General features: G+C 46.0%; 1 protein-coding gene and 1 non-coding gene across 2 annotated transcripts in view; both read right to left on the bottom strand.

Annotated features, from left to right (window-relative positions):
* ST8SIA2 (ST8 alpha-N-acetyl-neuraminide alpha-2,8-sialyltransferase 2) overlaps positions 1-22442 on the bottom strand; it is a 58662-nt gene that overhangs the window by 26366 nt on the left and 9854 nt on the right. The gene's annotated exons all lie outside the window — the stretch shown is intronic.
* LOC133086093 (small nucleolar RNA U109) lies at positions 10240-10378 on the bottom strand. The gene has a single exon (XR_009699873.1). It is a non-coding gene; the product is annotated as a small nucleolar RNA U109 (small nucleolar RNA).

Below are 22442 nucleotides of genomic sequence, written 5' to 3'. Positions count from 1 at the left end.
GGAAGCGTGCTATGACTCACCCAGTGCCTCATCTCAGGTCTCCCTTCAGGTCTCAAATTTCATTACACCCAGTCTAATTCTTAATTACACAGAGTATCATTGGTTCTTCACATTTAAATCAATGCGTAATATCTCTTTTTCGTCTCTCTTCATTTACCCTTGGGATGGCGGCATTCTCACACTTCTAATTCAAGGGTCTGGGAATATCTGGCCATCTCTGGCCTGTAACCATAATCTACTTAGGTCAGCGCCCAAGGGCTTTCCTGGGCCCGCTGCTGTCCACATGACACTGACCTTTCACATGTCCTGACCCTGACCCCAGTCCTCAAAATCAGCACTCCTTGGGGGAGGGAAGACTTGCTGGGCCAGATATTAAGTCAAGTACAGTAATTAAAAGTGTGGTCATAGCTCAAGACTAATGAAAGGTTAATGGAACAAAAAAGATTGTCTAGAAATGCTACACATGAGAATTGATGTATGATTTTAAAAAATCATTATCAACGAGAAATTCAATAAATGGTTTGAAGTAGTTGATTAATAATCTGGAGGTGAGTTGGAGGGAAATCATGTAAGTGTTCCCTGACTTATAAATTTCCACTGGATTTAACTAGTGTTTCTCAGACTTTAGTAATTCTCATATTCCTATCAGCAGTTTGCCATATTTTATCACCCACACTACTATCTACTTAAGTTTTTAAATTGACTCATCTTTTAAAAACTTCTTAACCTACACAACGCCATCTGTGAAAATATGGGTTTGATATCATGATTATATACTCATTTGAAAAGAACACAAAACCATTACCACAAAAATATTTATCAATGGAATTCCTAAAATCATCTTACTTATTACCAAGGATACTTATAGCACCTCTGGGGAAGACTGAATTAAACAGTTAAATTTTTAAAGAAGGCAACCCAGACAAAATTGGTAAGAAAATGGAAGAGGATATTTATCAAATCTTGATGAGGTATGAGGAATATATGTGAAGGACTTTTAAAATTCAGAAGTGGAAGAAGAAATCCTAAGAGAAAATACAGACAGATTTAAAAAAATCTTCATAAAAATTTAAAATTCTGCTTAAACAAACAGGAAACCTCAACAAACTCTGTTCAGCTTCTTTCTTGAAATCTGAGAGGGCTCCAGGTGAGGTGATGCATCTGTGCATCTATCTGGTTTAATGCAACCAGGGGTTTGGAGAGGACTCAATGCTGAGCAACAACTTCCTCCTGCTTTCTCTTCCCCTGTCTCCAGGCCAGGTCCTGGGGAGCATCCAGTCCTGCTGACTTGGGCACCACAAACCATGCACTTTTTCATACCAATCCTTCCTCTAACTCTGGGTTTCCCCACCTCGGCACTATTGATATTTCAATGTTGGTGTTGGGGGTTGGGCAGCTATCTGTGCACTGTCGGGTGTTCTAGCTGCATCCCTCGCCTCTACCCACTTTATGCCAGGAGCAGTCCTCCCCACACCCCCAAATTGTGACAACTAAAAATGCCTCCAGACATTGCCAAATGTCCCCTGGGGCAGGGAGGCAAAATTGCCTCCATTTGAGAACCTCTGCTTTGACGTTTGTTTTCTACCTAATGCCTCTGAGAAGATGAATCTCCTCCATCAGCCAACCCATCCCATCACCTTCCTATACTAAACCCCAAGCCCAACACCTGTGCTTCCCCTCAAAACCATCTTAGTTTTCAATTCTCAGCCACCTTTTCCTTCTCTTCCTAAAGCATTCTATTACAGTATTTGTCACCTTTTCATATTTAATTATTTTGTGGAATCACAGATGGGAGACTTTAAAGAAATTTTGTCATTGACATAGTCTAAACTCCTCCTCTTATAGTTGAAGAAACCAAGGTCTAGAGATTTGGTTCTGGTTTCAGCTTCCTCAGCTGCTCGCCACACTAGAAGGGAAGCCCCTGGATGGTGTGCATTAACCATGTCTTTTATTTTCTTTATCTGATGCCTTGACATCTGGGATCTTGCTGACTGTGGAGGGACAGCTCCTCTCAGGGTTAGCAAATTCCTAGAGATAGTAAACAACTGGCCTGAGAGTGCACCTTTCAAATACAAATCAACTAATCTAGAGCCCATACCCCTGCCACCTCCCTTAGTGGGATCTTATTCTCTGGGCCACTATCCACCTGCCATAATCACCTGGAGCTAGGTACCAGACATCTATGCAACTATCTGGTTTAATATAACTAGGGGTTACAGTTGTCCCAGACAGGTAGGACAGCTCCTATGCCCCAGAGTCTGCTGAAGTTATCCAAACTAGCCAATCCTAAGCCTGCTTACCCTGCCTCACCCTTCCTCCCTATGGAAACCACAATAAAGGCTTTTGTCCACAGTTCCCCCGCCCCTCCCTCCTAAGTGACCTGGTGCTACTCCATGTGGCCCTGCATGATGTGGTGTGCCACCCCTCTTGGAATCTGGGAGTATAACAAACTACATTTTCAATGGTGGTCATCTCCTGATCTGTTGGCCTGACCATACCTAAATAATAATAAAACTTATATTAAAACAGGGGGACCCTGTTTTGTTCACCTTCCCAGCCTTGCATAGTACTTTGTCCAACTGGGGCTCAGTGAATCAAATCTAACTTCAGAGCTAAGTGGGACTTTTCTTCCAAAGTCTTCCCTGCAGTTTGCATGCTGTGTTCACACATATTACTTATACCTGTACAAGACATAGTTTCACCTCTCAGATACCCAGAGAACGGGGCAGACCGTCATTCAAAGAAACTCAGGTTGCAGATGTTTGGCTCAAAATGAATCACATGAATTGGCAAGGGATTTTTTTTTTCTAATTAGGTTTTGCCTCCATTGCTATTAAAATAAGGTTACATCCCTTGTGACTGGGGAATGCTGATACCTGCTTGGTTGAGTGACAGAGGAAGAGGATCAGGTGAGAAAAATTTGCTAAAGATAATTCATCAACTTCTGAAATCATAGAAACAAAGATGCTTAGGTCATCCAAATGAGAAAATATATGGGAAAGCTCTTTGCACACTATAACTAACTCTATAAAACAAGGTATAATATTAGTAATAATCACTGTCTGCTTGACCCTGCCCAATATTCTCAGCCATAGTGAGGGTGGAGGTTGACTACTCCAAAGCTCTACATTTTAAGATGTCAGTCTCCTTTCCACCATGAACATAATACTCTTTCCGAGCAGTAAACTAAGACAATAAATAAAGATAGCATGTTTAAACTCCTTTCCACCATGAACATGATACTCTTTCCGAGCAGTAAACTAAGACAATAAATAAAAATAGCATGTTTAAAAAAATAATAACAGGGACTTCCCTGGTGGTCCAGTGGTTAAGACTTTGCCTTCCAACGCAGGGGGTGCGGGTTCGATCCCTGGTCGGGGAGCTAACAGAAGCAATGTTGTAACAAATTCAATAAAGACTTTAAAAGTGGTCCACATCAAAAAAATCTTTAAAAAAATAATAACATGCATAGTTGGATTTGTTTTCAGTGAAAAGCAATTAGCAAACCTGAAAACTGCATTTCTGTTTAGCCTCTTCATCCAAGCCCAGTTGTTTTATAGGTAAGGTCATGTTTCAGTGTGCTGGGGTCTCATAGCTGTGTTAGAATCTCCCACATCCTTGGTTCCTCACTGAAGAGTCAGGCTCAGTAAGTGAACTTTCAAGAGCTGAAAGCTTTAATTAAGAGTCCGGACCCAACTTAAACAGTTGATTAGTCCTGAGAATAAAAGATTAAACTAAAACACAATTCATGAATTTGCAGATGATTCTTCCTTTACAGTTTTGGGAAGATACTGAACGTGTGCTTTCAACTTGTGCATATAAACCACTGGGGTTCCTGCCTGTTGATCCTCCAAGGGCACATTATGAGTATGTGGCCCCACAAACACATGGTAGGGAGAAAAGAAGGAAAAGGATGATTTGCAGTCATTCACGTGAACAGAGCAAGGGATTCCAACAGGGTTCAAGGGTCTTTTTTTAAAGACTTTTTCTTTTTTGTGGTAAAATATACATAACATAAAATTTCCATGTTATCCCTTTTTAAGGGTACGATTCAGTGGCATCCAATATATTCACAATATTGTGGAGCCATCACCAGCATTTATCTCTAGAATTTTTTCATCACCCCCAACAGAAACTCTATACCCACTAAACAATAACTTCCCAATCCCTCCTCCCTCAACCCCCTAGTACTCTATTCTATTCTATTCTTCTATCTCTGTGAATGTGCCTACTCTAGATATTTTTTGTAAGTGGAATCATACAATATTTGTCCTTTTATGCCTGGCTTCTTTGACTTAATAAAGTATTTCAGGGTTCATCCATGTAGTAGCATGTCGGAAGCCTGGCTTTGGATGTGCCATTCTCAGGAACTAGAATATCACAGAGACGGGGGAAGGAAAGTCCCTTCCAAAGTGTTTGTGTCTGGATCATTGAGCACCTGTGATTAGGACAGGGGCAGCGGTCCCACCAGCTGACAAGTGCTTGGGGCTTAAGAGCTCAGGGGCTCTCCTGCCCAGAGCATACTTGACTAGGAACTTCCTGAAATTTTTGCTGGCAAATTGAGCTTTGATGCCCATTTCCTCCTCCATTTGAAGAGCTGGTTGTACTTGGCCAAGTGCTCAGACGGGCAAGGGGGCACCTGGCTTGGTTGGTCCAGTGCAGATCCAGTCACAAGGCTGGCAATGAAAGTATCTTCAGTTTCCCTGGCACAATGAGAAATATGGTGCCCCATCCTTTGGACTGGGCCAGTTTGAACTCCTGAAAAGACTCTGTCACAGGGTCTTTTTCATTCACTCTGAGCAGAAGGTAGTTGCACAGAGTCCTTGCCCATAGGCTTGGGAATACGTTTCAGGTTGGTCACTGTGCAACCATCCCATACCACCTGGGCACCACCTCCACTAGTGGAGAACTTCCAAGCTTCCCAGTCATACTGGTCTAAGGCGTCTTCAGTGGATGCCGCTAGGTAGTCCTTGATGAAGGACTTGTACTCATTCACCAACTCATCAGAGTGATGTAATGGCTGGGGTCATCAGGAGACCCAAAGTTCAAGGTCACACTTTCCAAACTCTGTTAGATGCTGTTGCATCTGTGCCATTCACCAGCCTTTCCCATCACATTCCACAGCAACTCCAAGGCCCTGAATTCTTTAGGATATAAGTTGGCAAACTTTTCCTTAAAGGGCCAGACAGCAAGTATTTTGGGTGTTGTGGTCCAAGAGGAAAAATTGAAGATCTTATGCAGATGAAGATACTTAAACAACAAAAGAGAAAACAAATTTTGACAAAGTTCTTATTGATGAAATTAAAAATATAATAGTAATGATTGAGTATATTATTTTGGGTAGCAGGTCTATTAATAAGAAGAATGTAATTCTTTTTGGGGGATAAGACTTTAGTTAATTGAGTTTCAAAGTTAGTGTTTCTGTCATCATGGTAGAAAGGTGGCCTCATTCTTCTATACAGCCTTCCCTTGCTTCTCTGAAATACTGTTACCTTCCCTCTGGTGAACTCACTGGATTGTGTTACCTGAATTTCTCTTTTGGACTTATACTCTATCCACCCTAACAGTGTTGGAGAACTTGTCATATGGGGAAGCAAGTTAAGAGCACAAGCTCTGAGATAAGACTCCCAGTGTCTGCATTCTAGCTGAACTAATCATTAGCTGTGTGATCTTTGACTACTGCTAACCTAACTAGAAGCTTCCATTTGTTTCCTCATCTAAAAAAATGAGTAATAGTGTCTACTTCATGGAGTTATTATAAAGATTAAATGAGCTAATGAGTGCAGAGATTAAAACAGTGCACGACATATTATAAAGCACTTGGTATTAAAGTTATACTTATTTTGATTTTTTGCAACCCTTTAAAAATGTAAAATCACCTCGGCTGGAGAGCCACATGATAAAAGGTAGTTGCCCGGCTTTGACCTGTGAGCCATGCTTTGCTAATTCCTTCTCTAGGATGTTAGGAGCAAAATGCCCCTCCACAAAGCATCTTTGCCACATTTCTGATGACATCCTTCTGGTTGAGGTAGGCTTCTGCTGCCATGAGCACGGCTTTCCTGAAGTCACAGCTCCAACAGTGAGGATCACAAACTCCTGTATTGCCGGCTCGTTACCAGCGTGAGAACTACCCTGGATCACAATGAAAGCTGGAACCAGCCAGTCACTTCTGCACTGCCAGGCAGGACTCAGTGTGACGGTACAGGGGGCCCCCTCTCAGCAGCTTCAGCTTTACAGGCAGCAAACGACACTTCTGGTATGATGTTCGCACCAAATTTAGGTTTATTCCCAGTGCCACCCATGTCTGACACCAGTTTGTTACCCTCCTCCAGGTCCACTCACTCAGCTTCCAGCTCTTCAGGCCAGGTCTAACACCTTTGTTGATGTGCTCAACCATCTCTGAGATGCCTTTTCTTATTCAGCAAGTCTTATCATGGCACTGGGGCTCTTGGACCTCACAGACACTGAAACACTGCTGGGCACAGAGCTCCGAAGAGACCAGTGTAGGTTTCAGCCTTGACAATGGTGTTTCCATGACAATTGAGATCTCTGGCTTCTGTGGGTGTTGTAGGTGCTAACAGGAGGGTTACAGCAGCAAGCTCATGGGCTTCTGTCTTCTTATGCCCACCTCCCTGAATGCTCAGCTCCTTCTTCTGCCATCCCCTCTTCCTTCACATTAAATATTAGCTTGGTCTGATGTATCCGCTGGCTGTAATTTCAGCAAACTTTTGTTTGTTAATCAGCTTCCATCAGTGTACAAAAAGGTACCAGCTCACTCTTGGCTCTTCCCTCTGCTTGACCTCAGAAAACATTCATGAGAACGGAGGGCTTTGATTCCAGCCAATTTCCCCAGCCTCTTATACTAGTCATCTGCACATCAGAAAAGTAAACAAGCCACTTGGATGCCAAGCATTTCCCATAACACTTATTCCTGATCTTTTCTCTTTCTCATCATGACCAACAACCAGGAGAGAGACCATATAATTTATCATCCAGACCAAACACTTTCGCAGTAAACCGAAGCACCAACCAGAAATGATACATGAACTGAGATGACCAATTCATGTGGTACTGGTCCTCCTCCAATCTACACTCATTTTATAAAGGAGACAGACTTTATAATACAAAGACTTCTAAGAGAATGCTGCATTCCATATCCAGACCACTCAAAACCCCAGAAACCAAGGCAGTTAAAACTCAGAGGCGATACATATCTATGCAGTTGGTTGAACAGGAGCTGGTGAAAGCTGTCAGTAGAGAAGACTTCTCCAGTAAGTAGTTCATGGCTATAGAGCCTTTTCTGAGTCTCTCCCGCCCCCATTCTGAAGACCCTTCTTTACAGTGAACCAGCGTCCCTTGACCTGCCTCGGTGTCCTGGTCGCACCTGCAGCAAGGTTCTCCCTACACTCAGCTACCAATGCAGCTTCACCTAGCACCTAGCCCCTAGACTGGGGCCAAGCCTAGGACAGGGTCCTACTCATCTCTGCATTACCACGGAGGGGTGGAGGTCACGTATCTCCTGCACATCCAATGTGCTCCAAAGAGGACTGCTGAATGAATAGATGAGTCAAAAAAGCTGAAGCCATCCCTTCGCTGTAGAGAAGAGGATTCACCCTCTGCCGGGAGCGTGTCTCAGGGAGGAAGAAGGGAAACCCCAGCCTCACTCCCACCCCCACTGCCCACCTACCCACACCTGCCAGGAGTGCTCCAGATCCAGGCCTTTGCACTGGCTGTTCCCTCTCCCTGGAACATTTTTCCAACAGATACCCCATGGCTCACTCCTCCCTTTCCCCCTTTTTCAAATCTTGGCTCAGATCGGACCTTCTCAGAGTGGCCTTCCCTGACCATCCCATTTAACATAGCATCTGCTGTCCTACTCCCCCCACTGTGGCCCTTCCCACTCCCATCTCCTTTTACCTTCTCATCACCATATCATGTATCTTGTGTACGGTCTGCCTCTGCCACAGGAGTGTGAGTTCCATGATGGAAGCACTGTGTCTATCTTGTTGATGGCTGCACCCCTAGTGCCTGGACATCATCAGAAGTCAGTGAATATTTACAAATAGAAGGAATCTGCCTCCTCCCGTCCTTTGTTACAACAAGAAGCCAGCTGTCCTCTTATCCAAACCCAGTACCTCCACCTGTGTTCGGAATTGCATCTCTTCCTGCCTTTGGCGATTCTTATTCCACCAACTACTTCTTCTCTCTTCTCCATATATTTACAGCTTCCTTTCAGCTGCATAATAATTCTGGTCTTTATCTTGGACCTTGTATACGTCAGACTCTGTCCTACGAATTTTATATTACTTCTTTTAAGCCTGACAGTAGCCCGAGAATGCAGAAATGATGATCCATTTCTACCTGTGAAGAAACAGAGGCACAGAGAAGGGGAAAATCCTGCCTGGGGCCACACAACTACTAAGAAGGGATGTCAGGATTTGAACCCAGCAGGCTGGCTCAGACCAGCGCCTTATGACTCTGCCATGTTGCTGGCGTATCCCCACTAGCATTTATATATATGTTTGCTTTTCTCATCTTCAATAAACGACCCAACCTTCCTTTCAGACACCCCTCAGCTACTTCTCTGTCTCTCACCAGCACTTTGCAAACTTCTACACTGTCTGTGATTCCTTGCTCCACCCTCTCCCCCTACCACTCCATTCTGGTTCATGTCCCCAACACTCTATCAAAAGCGCTCTTGTATGAACACCTTGTGATGGGCATGTCTGTCCCCATCTTATTTGAACTCTGTCAACATTTGGTGGCACGTCCTCCTTCCTGGATAAGTAAAGTCGGGACTTCCTGGTTCTGGCCACAGGGTGGCCCTGGACAAACCTTCTCCCTCTGGAGGAAATAAGCTACTGGGAAGAGACATGATAAACGATCCCAAGTGAAGAGAAGGGTTAGAGTGCTCAGGGCATCTTTAAGATTCCTTCTGGCTCTGAAAATCCATTATTTTAAACCACACTCCTCTCAACACTTTAAGGTTCCATTAATAATGACATAAAATCCCTCCTTGATTCTTTCTGTTCCCCTGACAGAGGGTGCCCCCCAATTAAAAATCTCAATTTTTCTCTATATTCACACCCAACAAGATTTTGTCCAGCATTACTTTCTATCAAAATATAGAAAATATTTTTCTTACAAAATATTAGTTTTATAAAATTTTCAGATACAAAACATGGTTGAATATTTTTTTTCAACAGCTTCCTGCCCCCCACCAAAATTTACTCCCCAAGAGCGATGACTTCACTATTGCAGGTGACAATCCCAGTCCCAGACGTACATGTTAACAAAACACATCCCTAGGAAGGGGATGTGGATCCCAAGAGAACAGTGAAAATTATTAATAACTTCATTTGCTTGAGATCCACCGTGTGCCAGGGACTGTACCAGTGCCATGTTAATTTTCATATGTTGGTTTTAAAAATAGGACACGCAGGCTCAAAAAGTTTAAGTGATTTGCCCAGGGTCACCCCCAGCAAATAAACTGGCAGAGCAGGGATTCGGTTTGCATGTAGTCAAACCACATGTCCCTGCAGAACACTGGCTCCTGCACCCTGCCCTTCACCTGCTGCATGTAAGGATTTAATACACAGTCAAAGAGATGCCAGAGACTTAAGAGGAAGCAAAGGTTGCTCAACAAGTAGTTGTGAGACACTTGGTGAGCTAATTGGGAAAATATTCAAGTCAGATTCTCCACTGGCACCACACCAATAAGGATAAAATGTGATCTAGCCATTAAAAACTATGCTTAGGAAGAGTTTTATATGAAAATTCATTCAATCCTATTTTAGTCCATTTGGGCAGCTAGAACATAATACCGTAGTCTGTGGGGCTTATAAACAACACCAATTGATTGCTCACAGTTCTGGAGGCTGGAAGTCTGAGGTCAGGGTGCCAGCATGGCCAGACGAGGGACCTCTTCTAGGTCACAGACGTCTTGTATCCTCACATGGCGGAAGGGGTGAGGGGTCTCTCTGAAGCCTCTTCTATAAGGGCACTAACCCCATTCATGAGGCCTCCACCCTCATGACCTAATCACCCCCAAAGGCCCCATCTCCAAATACCATCACATTGGGCATTAGGATTCCAACATGTGAATTTGCGGGGTGGAGGACACAAACATTCAAGCCATAGCACTTCCACTGGCCCATCACTTAGCGTCCACTATTGACAGTTGCTGCGGCCTCCTGCTGCAGACACAGTGTTAGCCTTGGCTGTCGTTTTCCGCTTTTTTATTGTATTAGAAATATACCACTGCAAAACCTTAACGGAGAGGTTGGCAGCCCTGAATACTTCTCATTTCATTCATGTCACACGGTGTGGATAAATCCGTGCTCTTTAAAGAGAAGCAGAACGTCTGTCCAACGTGCCATGCTCTGCTCTTGAACCCGCCTCGCTGGGACTTGAAAGCCCTCTGCCTTAAGCCGGCCTTTCTTCCCTCCCCTTTGTTCACTTCTTGACAGACCTGCATTCAGAGAGGCTGTGTCCCTATTAACACAGCTGCAGCCTTTTCCTGAGAAAACCCCTGGAGGGCACCTGGGTTGGGGCCAACTTTAAAGTCACTTTTCTTCTGGGTGTTTGATATGTCTTGTCCCCTTCCCTACTCTGCGGGAGCTGGATAAACGCGGCTCCCCCGACAGCCGACACCACTCAGGGAATGTCGCCGTCATCTGGAAGGAGGACGGCGGGACCATCAGTGAGGGGGCTGGAGTTCTGGTTCCCAACGTGCTCTAGCTTTGCAGCCCTTGGCCTCTCGAGGTCTTGAGGTCCTTCTCTGCAAAGAGGGGTCCTGTGGTGGGATTACAGCAAGAAGCCCCGGGCAGACGTGAATGTCAGTTGCAGTGTTGTTATTGAAGGTGATGGCTGCTGCCTTCGGGATCAAAAGAAACCACTGCTGTGTGTGGGCTCTGCCGAGCCCCTTCGGATCAGCTGTCCTCAGGGAAGCTCTCTTCCAACAGCGTGGTCCATTAGGGAGAAATAAGGAGCAGTGGATGGAAGAAGATGGAATGTGTTATCTGTGGCAGAAGTGTGATTCTCACCGCTGCTGCTGGTGCTCTGTCGGATGGCTCCGTGGCCGTCCAGCGGGGAGACCTGCCCGAGATTAAATTAGTGCGTTTTCTTTTCTTCAGCAAAGAAGTGCTCAGCTAACTAGCACGAGAGGCACATCTGACAGTCATGTTGCCAAGACCTGGGTGTGGTCCATCCACCGGCCACGGGGCTGTGCTGGATGGAGCCCCAGTGGGACCCACAGGGTGTGGCCTGGTCCCTGAGTGGGTTGACGACACATCAGTTCTCCTGAACGAGACCCTGAAATGTCCCTTAGGTCCTAGATTCCCTCCTCCTTTATCAGGTGTCAACACTCCTCGAGGTTTTCCTTGAAACTCTTCTCCGCTGCTCCCTCCCAGCCCTTCCTCCTAGGCCCTTCCCCTAGATGTCAGGGTTGCTCAGAGCCCACCCTTAGCCCTTGAGAAGCCCCGGCTTCCATTGTTCATCTACATGCCCACAACTCCCTATGCACTTCCAGGTTCCAGAATCACAGAACGGCCTAGTCACTGCCACACAGACCTCAGACCTGACCAGCACTCACACCCCCTACCCGCTCTCCCCCAGGTTTCTCTCAGGGAATGGCACCCACCCAGTCATGCAGAATCAGGGTGCTGTGGACACTCCCCATCCTCTCTCACCAGGTTTCCCCTCCAAGATCACCCAGCCTTCAGACTCTCCCACGTGAGGACAGCAGGTGCCGTACCCTCATGCCTTCCCTCAGGTTCCCCGCCGTGGTTTCTGTCTTAGCTCCCTGTCTGCAGAGAGTCATCCTTTGCCAAACGCTCCCACGTGGGACCCGGATTTCCAAAATGCAAAGTGCAACATGGTGCTTCCTCCTTGAAGCTCTTCTGGGTTCCCTCACCGAGACCCATTGCTTTCAAAATAAAGTTCGGGTTCCTTAGCATAGCACAGAAGACTCTTGCTGAGCTGGCCCTCTTTGTCCTCATCTTCACTTTCTCACACATCCACCTGCTAACTCCACCAAGCAATGGGCAGTTTCTGGAACGTGTGAGTCAGATCACAAGATTGTGCCTTTGAACATTATCCTCTCTCTCCAGAACCCTTTATTCTGTTTTCCATTTACTTAATTCAGAGTTTATGACTTGCCAGCCCCAGGTCGTATCTGACCTAAATCTGTATTTGGGGAGCTTGCATAATGTTAAATCTTTTAGGATTAAGAGGCCAATGGTAAAAACTCAAGGGATTAGTCATTATAAAATATCTTAAGTTTTGGCTTCTTTTGAACAATCAGAAGCACTGGCAACCCTGAACCATAGTAACTGGTGGAGATGAGAAGCAGCTGTACCTCACGTTGGGGGTGGGGTATAAACTATATTTTCCCACAGTCCACACCACTCCTTATTGTCTTACACTGAACTGTTTCACTTATTTATGTGACCTGCCTAGACCTTGAAGGCATTTGAGTTTGAGATCCCTAGACTCACTCCTACTCAGGTAGCAAAACTCAGCTCATGTCACCTTCTCCATGACCTTCCCTGACTCAGAAGCTCTGCTTATGCCAGGTACAGCAAGGCTACAGGACCTGAGGGTGTATAGGAAGTGGCAGGGGGTACTAGTTCCTTGCTCCCTTTCAATGACAACTGACAAGATGCTTATTGATAAAATCAACCAGAGCAGAAGAGGAACACCCAGAGGCACCGTGGTCCCCACCCCACACACAATATTCAGAAGACAAAAGTTCTGGAAAAGAAAATTTGGGAGCTCCATTCTCCCTAAGATGTGGCACGAGGCTGCTTTCTTGGACTTGCTGATTGACTCACCAACTGATAGACTAGTAAGAGAAAGCCAGCCCTGGCTCTGGAAGGATACTCAGCCCTAACGCCTTAGGTGTGAGCTGTGGTCTCCATCCCCACTCCCCAGCGCATGTTCTGTGGGAGTCCAAGGCTCTGGGGAGGAATTGGGGGGGGGGTTCGGCCCTTTGGGTCCCCCTTGTGAGCTGCTTTCTGATTGCCTTTGAGAAAAGCCCCGAGATAGTGCTCAGGGTGGAGAAAATGAACTCCAGCCCTGTTGCTTCAGGGCACGGAAAGTGACGTCAGCCAACAAACATCACTGCAGCTGGTAGCAGGTGGGGGGGTGGGATGCGGATGGGCATAGGGAGGATGGTGGTACCCAAGGCTGTGTCCAGGTTGATGCCAGAATCGGGTGTCTGAATGGGGACTTGAGGAGGCATCTGCTGGAATGGATAGTGGAGAAGCAACCATCACCAGAGTTAACACTGACTGGGCACTTACCACGGGACAGACACGGACCAAACCCTCACTGTGGATTTTCTCCTTTTGTCCCTATCGCAGCCCTAAGAGGTGGGCCTTTTTATGACTCCCATTTTGTTTAGGGATGTTAAGCATCATATCCAAGGGTTTACAGGGAAGAGGGAGCTGGGGCAGGATTTGAACCTGGCTCTGTCTGACGGATTATCTCCAAATCAGGAACTTGGTGCAAGAGGTTGGGGTGGAGTGGTGGTGAAAGTCTGAGCTCAGTCAGAACTGGGGCATGCTGTAATGGGAGCAAACCCAGAAGAGAAGCCAGAGAGCAGGGCCAGGCGGTCATCGTACCTGGGACTCTACACCTGACTCCAGACATGCCCGCAACTCCAGCTGCCACACCTGAGAGGATGAGGAGGTGTGAAGCCACATCAGGACAAGCGGAGTGTACAAGTGACCTGGGGTCGTTCCATACCTCTTGATTCCCACCCCTCATTCTAGGAGACTTTGACCCTAACACTTTGAATATTTCCAGCAGCTTCGGACAGGAAGTTCAGGCTGTGCAGAAGGCTGGGAACCTGGTTCCTGTTCTAAACAAGCACAAGGGAGAGGAACAAAGATGGGTTAACAGGAAGCCCCCCTCCTTTGATTTTCCTCTTGCCCTAAGCATCAGTCCAGACGTCCAGGGTGGGCTGGGGCCTGATGCGGCATCACAGTCACAGGCCTGCCTACCTCCAAGGTCTGGGCTGGGGGCTCTGGACGGTGCCCAGGGGACAGTGCCTCAAGTTGTCACTGAGGGCTCTGCATCTCGGGGCTGCTTCAGAGCCTCACCCTCTTCCCATTTCTCCTGCCATCACATTCCTGTAGAAAATGCCAGGGGAGAAGGCTAGGGTGAAGGGGGACACCCCGGCCCCTCCTTGAGGTTTAGAATAATCAAGAGGCAAAGAGAATTCTCTACCTCCCGACTTCTCGTGTGACCGCAGTGGACTGACAGGTGGACAGGAAATTTAACCCTTTTTTTTTCTAGACTGTAGAACACCTGCACATGCTTTGCACGGGCACATTCAGAACCAGGTGATGCTGTGGGCGGGAGCAGGGAGAGGATACACAGGGCCTACCCATCCCCTGGCAGAGGGGATGGGAGAAAGGGATCTAGTCTCTTGTTTTCTTGATGGAAATGCCTCTTTGATCCAACACTGTCATTAACACGGGCTTTGGTGAGATCCCTAACTCCACCCTCACTAGCGGAATATGTAAAACGAAGCTTCCTCACCTCTTAAAATGAGTAAACCGTGAAGAGTAAAAGAGATAATGAATACGTACAAACAGCTTGGCAGATGCTATTTTTATTTTATTTTTATTGTTGTTCCTATTAAACTTTTCTGAGAAGAGAGAGTAGGTCATGGCTGAATTCTTCTTCCTTCTCTTCTTTTTGTTCTAATTAATGTGCGTTAATTGAGCACCTACTACGTGATGGGCCCTGGGCTGGGCTCTGGGGTCACAGTGGGGGATGGACACGGTCTCCAGTCTGAAGGTGCTTAAAATTGAAATTTGGAGACAAGAAACACTCACATACATACACATACAGGACACACTGCAGCAAAGGAACAGAATCATAACCACCCATCCATACACTGGGCGATGCTAAGAAGAAACCAGGAGAAGCAGTGATTAGAGACTGAGGGGATACTTGGGAGTGGGCAGGGAAGAGCTGTTTGAGGGGATGGCATTTTGTCAGAACCCCAGAATACGAGGAGGGCAGCCTCGAAAGGGCGGTGGGAAGAGCATCAGGCAGAGGGGTCTGCACGAGCCATGGTCCCAAAGCAAGAGGATCCTGATGGGTGAATGGATCCCAATCTTCCCTCATGTAAAATTCATGTTGTTTCTGGGCCCTCCTCGCCCCATAAGATGGTCTCTGAATCTTCATCCCCACCTCTGTTTATTGGTCCCATTTTCTCCTCAAGATTGTGACTTTCTCATATAACCTCTCCCTCTTTCCTGCTCTCCCCTCATTGTTTCTTTACCTTATTTTTACAAACACACTTTTTTTAATTTTTAAAATATTCTCCTCCTGCCTGGTCCTGCTCCTGACCTGCTTCTCTTTGCCTCTCAAACCTCTAGCAAGGCCAGACTGTAATCACGGCCCCCTTTTATCAGGGACCTCTCTGAAATCTCGCATCACCTCACCACACCAAGGAAAGAGGTCTCTCAACTGTCACCCAGAGCCCGCTGATGCCCCAGCCAATGGCCCTGGAGTATTCTCATCCCATGCGCCCTTCTGCCGGGGGCGCTTGCCCCCCCTTGGTCACAGCTTTGGTCTCTCTGTTCTCCCTTCACTTCTTTGTCCTTCTCCATGCCCTTTGCTCCCTTGGTTCCTCCTTCCAACTCTCTAAATGAGGGCAAAGACCGAAGCTTAATCCTGGGGTCTCTGCTACGTTAAAGATGGCCACACTCATGGCTTCAACCGTCTCCCTCCAAATGGCTTCTGATCTCCATCTCAGCTCTGACCTCTCTCCTAAATATTATTCTCTTACGTATTGGTTACAGTTGCCCACCATCTAGGTGACCATGGACAAGTCCCTTCCCATCTTGGGGTGTCATTGCTGTACCTGGAAAATACAGGGGAATGGGCTGGCTGGCCTCTTTTGTACCTACACTCCAATAATTGGTGATTCAATGATTTTTAAATGTCTTCATTCCTACATAGATGAACTCTATCCTCTTAAAATCATCATGTTTAAAGTCAAACTCACCATTGGACCTTAAGGCACAGCTTTCCCTCTGGATTCCGATACCCACAGTGGGCTCAGCCATCACTGACCATCCCAGACTACTGTCATTTCTCCTCTGTAACCAAGACTCCCTAGCTCTCTCTTCCTTTCCATTTATAGCCCCCACCCCCCAGCCCAGACCCTCCATGCTGCTCCTATAGATGACCTGGGTGGTCTCCCTAGCTTCTGCCCCTTCCAGCAACATACAGTCTACACATTCCTGTTCAAAACATTTCAAGGGTCTCAATTGTTCATAGCCGCTCCTCTTCAGCTTTGTGGAATCCTTTAAAATGTATGGATCCTCTGCCCAGAGAAATGCCTAAGATTTCAAGAGGTTCATGGATCTCCTAAAACCCATCACAGACTCTTTAGAGGTCTTTGGACCCCAGATTAGACCAAAGCAACCCCCCAAAGAATCAAGTGTGAGTCTCTCAGCCCCTGACAGCCTGGCTCTGCACCCCCTGTCCTATCTTATTTTCCTCCACCCTCAGGTCCTCCCGAAGCCCCCCACTCCAGCCAAGCCCCAAAGGTAGGAACAGCTCCTTGATGTGCACTTGAACCTTCTTTGTCTCAGGCCATTCTCCCCATCTGGATCATCAATTTCATTCTTCTTCCAGCTAAGTCTTGGACCATTCCTTCAAGTTCCTACCCTGATCCCGCCTCCTCTAGAAAATGTTTCTCTTGCCCCCGCTCTTTGTGGGGACTCCCTCTTTGGAGCTCCTACAGATCTGAATCATCATCACTAGGAGTACAATATTGTCAATTTTTGTTTCTATGACATGGCAGGGCTTACCACTGAGGACAGGGACGCTTACTAGGTTGAGATGCTTGCTGGTGATAATGAATCTTCCTGATAACTGAAGGAAGAAGGCTTCCGAAATCCTCCAACTGAGCTATGACTGATGCCAGCTTTTCTATATTTTATAACATACACTCACATGCTTTTCTAAAACGTGGTATATTGAGCATAATTTATCTGGAACACCCATCCTGCTGTAATAGAATGATTCTCCAAGTGGTACTGAGAGGCGGGGAATAAAGATGCTGCTGAGCCTGTCTTGCCAGTTCATCAAGAGGCTTCGTTGAGATGTGAAAGCATCCACTGTGATGCCTGGCATGTGGCAGACCCTCAGTGTGTAAGTTTGCCTTCCACTTCCCTTAGAGTGGCTTTTTCCCCTTTTAAATGTAGAGCAGGTGGTAGGTGAAAATAGCTCAGCACCTATTTATTGCCTTGCTCTAAGATTTCAGGGCAAGGAATTTAGAGGCATAGAAAAAGGATTAGCTATTTCCAGTGAGTCTGGACTCACTCAACAGGGAAGGTACCCAGTGGTGATGCTTTGCAGCTAGAGAAGACCTGTGGGTTTGTTGAACCTCATTTACAGATGGGGAAATTGAGGCCCTGAGAGCTTAGGGCCTGCCCTTGAGGTGGCAGATCTCCCAGCTCTCACTCACCCCAGACATGTTTCTCATCATCACACAGGATGAGGTGTGATGCACATTCCTGTTCAAAAAATTTCAAGGGTCTCAACTCTTCATAGCAGCTCCTCTTCAGCTTTGTGGTATCCTTTGAGAATCCTTTAAAATGCATGGATCCTCTGGCCAGAGAAATGCCTAAACTTTCAAGAGTTTCTCCTCCATCAGACCACAAACTCCTCAAGCACTTTTTCTGTGCTGGGTTCATCTTTGCATGTCACCAGCATCTTGCACAGGGCTTGTGAGCCCTTGTGTGTGACGAATCAGATGCATTTTACTCACACAGCTTTGTGATGACCACACAAGGCTCGTGGTAACAGTCATGGAAACCAGGTACCAGGGAGCCTTCCTGAGGCTTTTCTCCAGGGGCACTGGGATGCCTTGTAAGGTGGCTATTTCTGCACCTAATTGGGAACAGACTGACTTTTCCAGCAGACTTGGCCCACGGCAGAGAGTGTGCTGGTTACACTAAAATGCTGTACTTGAGATATAGTCATTGAGCATTTACTGGGCGACATGCCCTGGGTATATGGAGATGAACAGGATAGAAATGGATGTTTCCCTCATGGAGAATCATCTTGTGGAAGATGAAAAAAAGAAGAACAGAAGTAAATATACCATCTCCTGGTCCAGGCAGAACAACCCTCTCCAGAGGTTAATCTCCACCTATTTCCAAGACAGAAAATAAAAACAACACTACACAATGGGACTCTGATGAAGACCCCAAATCCAAAAGTCAACACAGTTTGCTTTATTTTATCTCAATTGATCTCAACTCTCAAATATTCCAGCTTCAAAAGGTAAGATTTGGTACCATTAAGCCAGCCAGACCGGCATTGATTTAAAAACCCTCCTTGATACTACAGGATGGAGGAGGTTACAGACCCTTATTAATCTCCTTGTTATCAGCATGATCTCAGCCTGCCAGGAGCCAGCGCACCTGATTCCCAATTCTGGCCACATCCACATCCCTCCGGTCCTCTGGCTTCTGTGTACCAGGCCATGGAGCTTATATATAGCACCATGAATTACCCTGTTAAGAAAACTTTAACAGTGGGCTGGTCTTTTCTCCAAGGAATCAGGGAAAAGGAAAAGTGTGTTTCATCTATAATCAAGATGGAACTCAATGGATTTCAAATCAGACAATTATGTGGGAGCTGATATAAACCACCGTATTTTCTCTCCTTTGGCCATGGAAAGGAATATATAAATGATTGCAGAATGTAGATGGCAGGAGCTGTTCTGAGCTTCTCTCTGGAACTAACTCCCTTCTTCCTGCCCTCCCTCCTTTCCTTCCTTTGTTCTCCAAACCAGCACTTACTCTCTGCCAGGCACTGTGCAAGGGGCTGAAAGTACAACGCAGCACAGATGTGAAATGGTCCTAGCCCTCCTAAAGCTACAATCTACCAGGCAGGAAAGGCACCATGCAAGATATATGAACTGTGAGGAGGAAAACATAGAGGGTGCCGGGAGACTCTAAGATGGGGGTCTCACCTAGTGGTGTTTCTGGGAGTTGGTGGCAGGGCTCAATCATCCTTGCCTTTTGAGTCATCCACGAGGTTGTTTCATTGGAGAATTATTTTTTTGAGCACTGGGCAATTTCCCAGATACAATGAGAAATCGTATCTGTAACTAGGTACTTTTTTGGAAGATTAACTGCCTTACTCTCTATAGAAGTTTTACAAGGACTTATCGTGGCTTTGCTGCCAAGGGGGCAGATAATGGTCACAAAGAGAAGTAAACCAAGCACATCATCACAGCATCGACTTCAGTCATTTTTGGGGTCTACCTTTACGTGTTTTGCTAATCCCACTATATTGACTTAATCGTTTTCTTTAAATCGACTCACTTAAAAACTTAAATGAATTAATCATCAAAGGAACCTTTATATCACTACCATACATAGAATACCAATATCCCTTGCCCTAAATAGAAAGTAATGGCAAAAATAAATACAATTAAATTCTTGGCTTCCAGCCTGCCCAGAGGCTGTCTTTATCTGAAGTAGCAGATTGGTTTTAAAAGGCTCCCCTCTACTTGCCTTCGATCGCCCCTAGAGGCCTCCCCCATCAATTTCTCTGCTTTTTATAACTGAGAATGGAGTTTGGAATTAGATTGCTGGCTGGGCAGGCCACCAAAACCACTCAGGAACCCCAAGAACTCTAGGGAACTGTAACCGCGTGTGCCAACTGTGAAGTGGGGCCATTGGCTGTGTGAATGATCACATCCAAACCAAGCTCATGAGGGGACTTAATGACACAGTCAAGGAGTACTTGGCTGACCAGCTTCTCTGGAAATTTCCATCACATGCTCCAGCCCTCGGTCAAAGTTATTCTGGTACAGACATTGTGGCCTCCTTAACCTCATTTAATAAATCAATTCAACCCTTGGTTAAGATTCCTCCTTGCCTTGGGACTTCCCTGGTGGTCCAGTGGTTAAGACTCTGTGCTCCCAATGCAGGGGGCATGGGTTCGATCCCTGGTGGGGGAACTGATATCCCATATGCTGCACGGCATGGCCAAAAAAACACCCAAAAACCAAGTTTTAAGACCTTCTTGGTCAAGAAAGTTGCAAAGAAAGGGTAACTCTGAAATCAAGATTAAAAAAAAAAAGCCTCATGGATGAGATGAAAAATAAACTGCATTAAAAAAAAAAAAAAGATTTCTCCTTGCCTTACTTCATGCCTCAGGCCTCATTTGTGGGAGGGTGAAAGGGGGAGAAGTAGGTTAATCCACAGGCCTAAACCCCGGCACCCCGGAAATGGCCAGGTAGACCTTGATAAAATTCAGTTCTTTTTTCTGTGTTTATCAAGCAGTTACTTTACCTGAGTCTCAGTTTACTCGTCTATAAAATGGGTTTTTCCAGGGTTTTATAATGAAATAATGTATGAAACCCCCTGGTGCGCACACAGACATCCAGCTGTAATAATAACCATTACTGATTTTTCTGACATCCTTTTGAGAGTCAAGGCCAACTCTGATGGGCAACAGGGATCCTCAGACAAGTTTCCCCTGGTTTGATGGGCCAAGGTCTTTGCCTTGGGCTGGGGCTCTGCAGAAGACCATGAAACCAATTATTCCCACCAGTGCAGGGAGTGTGTATGCAAATTACCTGGGGTCTTGTTTCGATGCAGATTTCATCAGGTGTGGGTCTGGGGTGAGGCCTGAGATTTTGCGCTTCTACCAAAACTCCAGGTGAAGCCCATGTGGCTGGTCCAAGAACCACACTTTGATTGACAAGGCCCAATGGTTCTCCAAGTGTGGTCCTCGAAAGGGCCAGAGATATCAGCATCACCTGGATCTTGTTAGTGATGCCAATTCTCAGGCTCTACCCCAGACCTGCTCAATCAGAAACTCTGGGGTGGGGCCGGCACTGCTTGTAACAGCCCCCAGTTTTGGCACTGCCTGCCCCTGGAAACCACAGCACTTGCTCACTCCAGTTGTCTTCTGGGAGTTGCCTGGCACGAGCCTAAATGGGGAGAGTCAGCTGTATCTCAGCAGGTTCCAGGCCAGCAAGAGCCAAATCTCTGGGGATCAGCATTTTGGGACTCCCTTCTCTGTTCCCTTGAGCCAAAAACACTAACCATGGCTACTCTGATGCAGATGGTAAGAAAAGCGCAGCTAGGAACCCGGATCTGGGAGGGAGGGGTGGTCTGGGTGATCTGCACCCTTGGCCTCCCACCTCTCTCCCCCCTGCTTCCCTCTCCCACCACTCCCTGACTTCCATGCAGTTTAGACTTTGACGAGACCTTATGGGCCCCTCCACTGAAGTTAGACAGGAAGGCAGGCCAACGAGTAGTTACAGAGAGTCCACGAAAAGTATATGTTTGCACTTTCCAAGGTCCTAAATCCCAGGTGTTGGGAATTTGGGCCCCCTCCAGCAAGTGTATCCAGATATGCTCACAACAAAGAAATGGTTTGTATATCTCTAATTCTAGTCTACGTCCCTTTCTCTTTTTCTCCCTCTACTGCCTCCCAACCATGATTTTTGTACTATATTATTTTTTGAATTAAATAGTACTCACATTGATGTTGCTATGTTAATACCACAACCATGCTCTTCAAATAAATCAATGTGTCTTGAGCACCTGCCAGGCACTCTTCTGGCTGCTTTCATTTGTATATGTGTGTGTGTGTGTGTGTGTGTGTGTGTGTTTAGTTGTGGTAAAATACACCTAACATAAAATTTACCATTTTCACCATTTTCAACTGTACGGTTCAGTAGTGTCAAGTACATTCACATTGCTCTGCAACCAATCTCCAGAGTTCTCATCCTGCAAAACTGAAGCTCTGTGCCAACTGAACAGCAACTCCCCTCCCCCAGCTCCTGGCAACCACCACTCTACTTTCTGTCTCCATGAATTTTTGACTATTCTAGTTATCTCATATAAGTGGACTCATACAATATCTGTTCTCTGTGTCTGGTTTATTTCACTTAGTATAATGTCCTCAAGGCTCATCCATGTTGTAGCATGTGTCAGAATTTCTTTCCCTTTTAAGGCTGAGTAACATTCCATTGTATGTACATACCACATTTTGCTTATCTATTCATCTGTTGATGGACATTTTTTGGCTATTGCAAATAATACTGCTATAAACATGGGTATAAAAATATCTGTTCAAATCCCTGCTTTTGATGCTTTGGGGTATATATCCAGAAGTGGAATTGCTGGGTCAGATGGTAATTCTATTTTTAATTTTTTGAGGAACCACCCTGTTGTTTTCCACAGCAGCTGCACCATTTTACATTCCCATGATTTATAATTTACTTACTCCTCAGAACACTGTGAGTTGGATACTAGTAACTCCATTATACAGATTAGGAAACTGAGGCTCAGAGAGGTGAAGCCACCTGCCTGAGGTCACGCAGGTAATAAGTGTTTCGTCAGCGATTAGAGCCTCAGTCTTTCCATAGCAGCTCCCAG

This window comes from Eubalaena glacialis, chromosome 2, assembly GCF_028564815.1.
Source record: "Eubalaena glacialis isolate mEubGla1 chromosome 2, mEubGla1.1.hap2.+ XY, whole genome shotgun sequence".
NCBI lineage: Eukaryota > Metazoa > Chordata > Mammalia > Artiodactyla > Balaenidae > Eubalaena > Eubalaena glacialis.
The sequence above is the reverse complement of the archived record's forward strand: the minus strand, read 5'-3'. Positions and strand labels throughout refer to the sequence as shown.